This window comes from Myotis lucifugus, unplaced genomic scaffold (assembly GCF_000147115.1).
Source record: "Myotis lucifugus unplaced genomic scaffold, Myoluc2.0 scaffold_13, whole genome shotgun sequence".
Taxonomy (NCBI): domain Eukaryota; kingdom Metazoa; phylum Chordata; class Mammalia; order Chiroptera; family Vespertilionidae; genus Myotis; species Myotis lucifugus.
This window is the reverse complement of record NW_005871061.1, coordinates 14,967,223-14,972,647: the sequence shown is the minus strand read 5'-3', so window position 1 is coordinate 14,972,647 and position 5,425 is coordinate 14,967,223. Positions and strand designations below refer to the sequence as shown.

The window sequence follows — 5,425 nt, the reverse complement described above, 5'->3', positions numbered from 1 at the left end:
ATTAATTTTAAAATAAATTACAAAGGAGCTAGTCCTGGTGAATTCTTATTTCCCTAAATAAATCGGGGTATTATTAAGAATACTAACATTATGGGTAGTTGATACATTATTATGAGAATAGTCCTCAGATTTCTGGGATTCCATGCACTCTAACCCAAACAATGTGAGCCCTAGCTGAAAAACTCTTTGTTTTGCACTGATACAGATTCAGGAAGTGGGCTCCTTTGATGTGTGGCTCATGTTCCCCTGGGACCAGTTTAGTCCTGGATAAAATGTAAAGGCCCTTCTTGGGTTTGCCAGGTCCCAAGCTGCAAGCCTTTTCATGTGATGACCCAACTTTCTCCTCCCCTCTGATTTCTGACTCCGAGTCCTTTCTCACTGTTGTGTGATTATAGTTGCCCATCATGATGACATCAAGGTATGCAGTCACAGAAATGGGGTCACCTCACACTAAGTTATAACCTGTATAAGAAATAGCACCTCATAATGATATTCACTAGTTGTAAGCTTGGCACTGTAACACATTTATGGTCAATCAATATTCTTCCATTTGGTGGGTGCAAGACATTCCTGAAGGCATAAGACACATGTACCTCTGGCTGCATAACCCATCCACATCCCTAATAAGCCTCATCTTTTTCACAAAGAGCACAGTCACAAGGACATAGGTGGTCCAGTCTTCCATGGCCTCCACTGAAACCAAGGGAGAGCACTTACCCCTGATATGCACACAGGGACCTGAGCACAGATGGCAGGGTTCCTATGAGTTGATGAATTTGAGGCCATGTAAAATAAAACTTGATTCCAATGACCCTGACCTTGAAGTCTTGAAAATTTCCTGGACATCAGGTGGTTCCTGTAACTGAGAGGATCATTGATTTGTTCCTGTGAGGAAGGGGTGTGGCAGGGTAGCTCTACAGCTCAGGCATTTGTCAAGGACAGTGACATCACTGTGTCTATTTCCTCAAAACAGAATAGGAAGACATGAGATTCTGCCCTGGACCTGAAATGTTCACCAGGCTCTTCTTCTGGGTGGCTCTTTGTCTCCTGTGGGCAGGTGAGTATAGGTGAGCTAACTGTCCTGGATTCTCAAGACTTCAGCCCAAGCCTTCTTAGGATTACAACATCAGGCTCTGTCCCTCTTTATAGGACACCTGGATGCCTGAATCACCCACAATCTAAGATACAAGGTCACAGGATCAGAAAAGAAGGTGACTCTGAGGTATCACCAGACTAATAATCATGACCATAAGTCCTGAATCAACAAGACATGGGCCATGAGCTGAGGCTGATCCATTAATCAGTCGGTGCTGGTATCACTGGCAAAAGAGATGCCACCAATGGGTACAGTGTTTCTAGATCAAATACAGGGGATTCCCTCCTTATACTGGAGTCAGCGACTACCGCCCAAATATCTGTGTACTTCTGTACCAGCAGTAAATCCACAGCACTGCAGGGCCACCTTCTCTCTGCAAAGAAAGGCAGGGGTAGACTCTGCACCCTGGACTCATTAGAGCCCTATGCAAGTTCCACACCGTAGAGTTCCCAGTGGCCTGTGCTTGCAGGGTGAACCTCAGTGTGTAATGAGTTCCACCTCCTGGGCAGTGTCTGCAGGCCTGGATCTGATCCAGGACCTCAGGCTTTAGTTCTCCACCATTTCTGTCTGTCCTCTGTAGCTGCCCCATTAGCTGGGAAGATGCTTCCCCAGCTCTAGCTTTTCTCATCATTAGCCTGTTTTTGATGCCACCAGGGTAGAAAGTTATCAGTAAGTGATAGCCACCTAGACTTCCTTGTATATTACACACTAGTGTCTTAAAGGTCAATGAAGTGGAGTCCTCTTCCATAAAGAAACTTTAGGAAACTTATTGTTTACTGCATGGTGACCTAGAAGCACACGAGGCTTTGCTATGGGCTGGAGAGATGTAATACAACATGGAAGTTAATAAAGACAGAAAGGGCAATTGGTCGTAACCTGCAGAAAGAATAGGAGCTCCAAACTCATATACAGTGGGGCCTTGACTTACGAGTTTAATTTGTTCCGTGACGGAGCTCTTAACTCAAATTACTCGTATGTCAAATCAAAAAGTGAATGAGTGAGACATGTGATGCTGGGCTGATGTTGTGGCATTCACTGTGACGTTTGCTGAGCCAACTAGCGGTGGGGTATCTGAAGCTGGCTTGTAACCCGAATTTTAGCTTGCAACTCAAAGCAAAAAATCAGCCGAGATATGGCTCATACCTCGAAAAACTCGTTAGTCGAGGCACTCGTAAGTCAAGGCCCCACTGTAATAGATGCTCAACTACAACTGAGTCATAACTTATAGTCTAACATTAGTTGTGTAACTATTAGTTCTGTAACACTTTTAAATGATGAAGGGAACTGAAAGTCAAAACAGAGTTTTCATAGATTATGACACTAGGATTTTTATTGTTGACTCTGCATTTATTATGAATATTACTGTGATGGATAATTTTATATGTCAACTTGACTGGGCCAGGATGTACCCAAATATTTACTTAAATATTATTTTGTGTATGCCTGTGAGGATATTTTTCCATGAGATTAATATTTGAAACAGTAAACTGAGTAGATTATCCTCCCTACTATGGGTGAGCTCATCTAATCAGTTGAAGGCCTGAATAAAACACAAATTCTGACCCTCCTCGGAATCAGAAGGAACTCCTCCCTCCTAACTGCCTTCAAGTGGGGACACTGTTTTTTTCCCCTGCCTTCAATTTGAACTTCTTGGATCTTGAGCCTATTGGCCTTTAGATTGGACCTAAACCATCAGCTCTCCTGGGTCTCAAGTTTGCTGACTGTACATTTTGGCACTTGTCAGCCTGCATAATCATAAGAGCCAATTCCTTATTTTATAGATAGATAGATAGATAGATAGATAGATAGACAGACAGATAGATAGATAATCTTCTATTGGATCTGTTTCTCTGACTAATACTAATACAGTATAAAAACTGACCACAAACATTTTCAAAGAAACCTTTATCTTATAGTCCTATATTGATTATGTGTCCATATTTAGTTTTATATTCCTCATTAAAGAAAACCTGGAAGGAATGCTTTTGTTTATACATATGCATATTTCCTTCATGGAATTTTGAGATCCCAGCCTATGCTTGTTATTGATTTCACTTAGAAAAGTGAGATTTTAAACATTAGGTAGAGTAAAATTATAGGGATAAATTACTAAATAATCTTGGAACATAATGATAAGCAGTGCACAAAAGTAAGATTTATTTTATTTAAATAGATTATTACAGTGAGATCTGCAATGAAATCTCCCAAGGACATTTTGAAAGTCTAATAATATTAAGACTAAACAATGGTGTAAGGAAAATAGATTAAATTTTTACCTCATTGAGAAATTGATCATGTAGTACTTTTCTATGTCTAATGTATGAGTCTATCATTACAATCAGCTTATCAAATAGACATTGAATTTTTTACAGGCTCAACAATTAAATGCTACTAAAACTGATGAGATACTGGATAGTTTACATTGTGACATTTAATATTTGATCCTTTGTTTTCCTCACTGATTATAAAATAGCATAAGCCTCCATGCTGGCCAGCATGGCTCATTTGGTTGCAGTGGTGTCCCATACATGGAAAGATCATGGGTTGGATTCCTGGTCAGGGCACGTATCTAGACTTCAGGTTTGGTCCCCAGTTGGGGGGCATATGTGAGGCAACCAATTGATGTTTTTCTCTCTCACATCAGTGTTTTTGTTTGTGTTTTTCTCTCTCCCTCTCTCTAAAGTCAATAAAAACAAACCTTCAGATGAAGATTAAAAAACATAAGTAAATAAATTTTTAAAAAACATAAGCCAGGAAAAGCACGAGGAGCCGCTGCCCTCACCAGTGCTGCCGCTAAGAAGCTGAGGAGACCGGGCTGCCATCCCGCTGCCTGCCCACCACCGGCTCCGCTTGCTGTGGGACTCGTTGCAACTGCCTGTAAAACATGGCGGATTACAATGAAGTTCTAGGTGTGCAGAGACATACTTCCACCGAGGACATTAAAAAGGCGTACCAGAAACTGGCGTTGAAGTGGCACCCAGATAAAAATCCTGAGAATAAAGAAGCAGAGAGGAAATTCAAACAAATAGCTGAGGCATAAGAGGTGCTCTCCAATGGTAAAACGAAAAACAAAAAACGGGACATCTATGACAGATATGGCAAAGAATGATTAAATGGTGCAGGTGGAGGTGGAGGTGGAGGTGGAAGTCACATTGACAACCCAATCGAGTTCGGATTCACATTTCAGACACCAGATGACGTGTTCAGGGAATTTTATGGTGGAAGGGACTCATTTTCATTCGACTTCTTTAAAGACCCATTTGATGACTTCTTTGGGACTCGGCAGGGTCTGTGTGGGAGCAGGAACTGGGGCACCAGCTCATTCTTCTCTGACTTCACAAGGTTCACGGCTTTCAGCGGAGGGTTTCCCTCTTTTGATACAGGATTTACTTCCTTCAAGTCAATAGGTCATGGGGGTCTCACTTCATTTCCTTCCATGTCATTTGATAGTAGTGGGATGGGCAACTTCAAGCCCGTATCGAATTCTACCAAAATTGATAATGGAAGAAAAATCACTACAAAGAGAATTGTCAAAAATGGTTAAGAAAGAGTAGAAGTTGAAGAAGACGTCCAGTTAAAGTCCTTGATGATAAATGGTAAGGAACAGCTGCTACCCTTGGATAACAAGTAATTCAATGCACGCATGTAACAGAGATGTTAACTGTAACAAACACCATTTGAGGATTAACCATCATTTTTTAAAATATATTTTTTATTAAGATATTACATATGTGTCCTTATCCCCACGTTACCCCCTACCCCCCCTGCTCATGCCCTCACCCCCCTGTTGTCCATGTCCATTGGTTAGGCCTATATGCTTGCATATAAGTCCTTTGGTTGATCTTTCCCCCTTACCCCCACCCTCCCCTACCTTCCCTCCAAGGCCCAACAGTCCAATCAATGCCTCTCCGTCTCTGGATCAGTCCTTGTTCATCAGTTTATGTTGTTCATTATATTCCACAAATGAGTGAGATCATGTGGTATTTATCCTTCTCTGACTGGCTTATTTCACTTAGCATAATGCTCTCCAGTTCCATCTATGCTGTGGCAAATGGTAAGAATTCCTTTTTCTTCTTCCTCTTCTTAAAGAATACCTTTCAGCATTTCATATAATGCTGGTTTGGTGGGGATGAACTCCTTTAGCTTTTTCTTATCTGTGAAGCATTTTATCTGACCTTCAATTCTGAATGATAGCTTTGCTGGATAAAGTAATCTTGGTTGTAGGTTCTTGCTATTCATCACTTTGAATATTTCTTGCCACTCTCTTCTGGCCTGCATGGTATCTGTTGAGAAATCAGCTGACAGTCGTATGGGTACTCCCTTGTAGGT

General features: G+C 41.3%; 1 pseudogene; it reads left to right on the top strand.

Annotated features, from left to right (window-relative positions):
* Positions 1-3,980: 3,980 nt before the first annotated feature.
* On the top strand, positions 3,981-4,727 carry LOC102440455 (annotated as a pseudogene).
* The last annotated feature ends 698 nt before the right edge of the window (positions 4,728-5,425 follow it).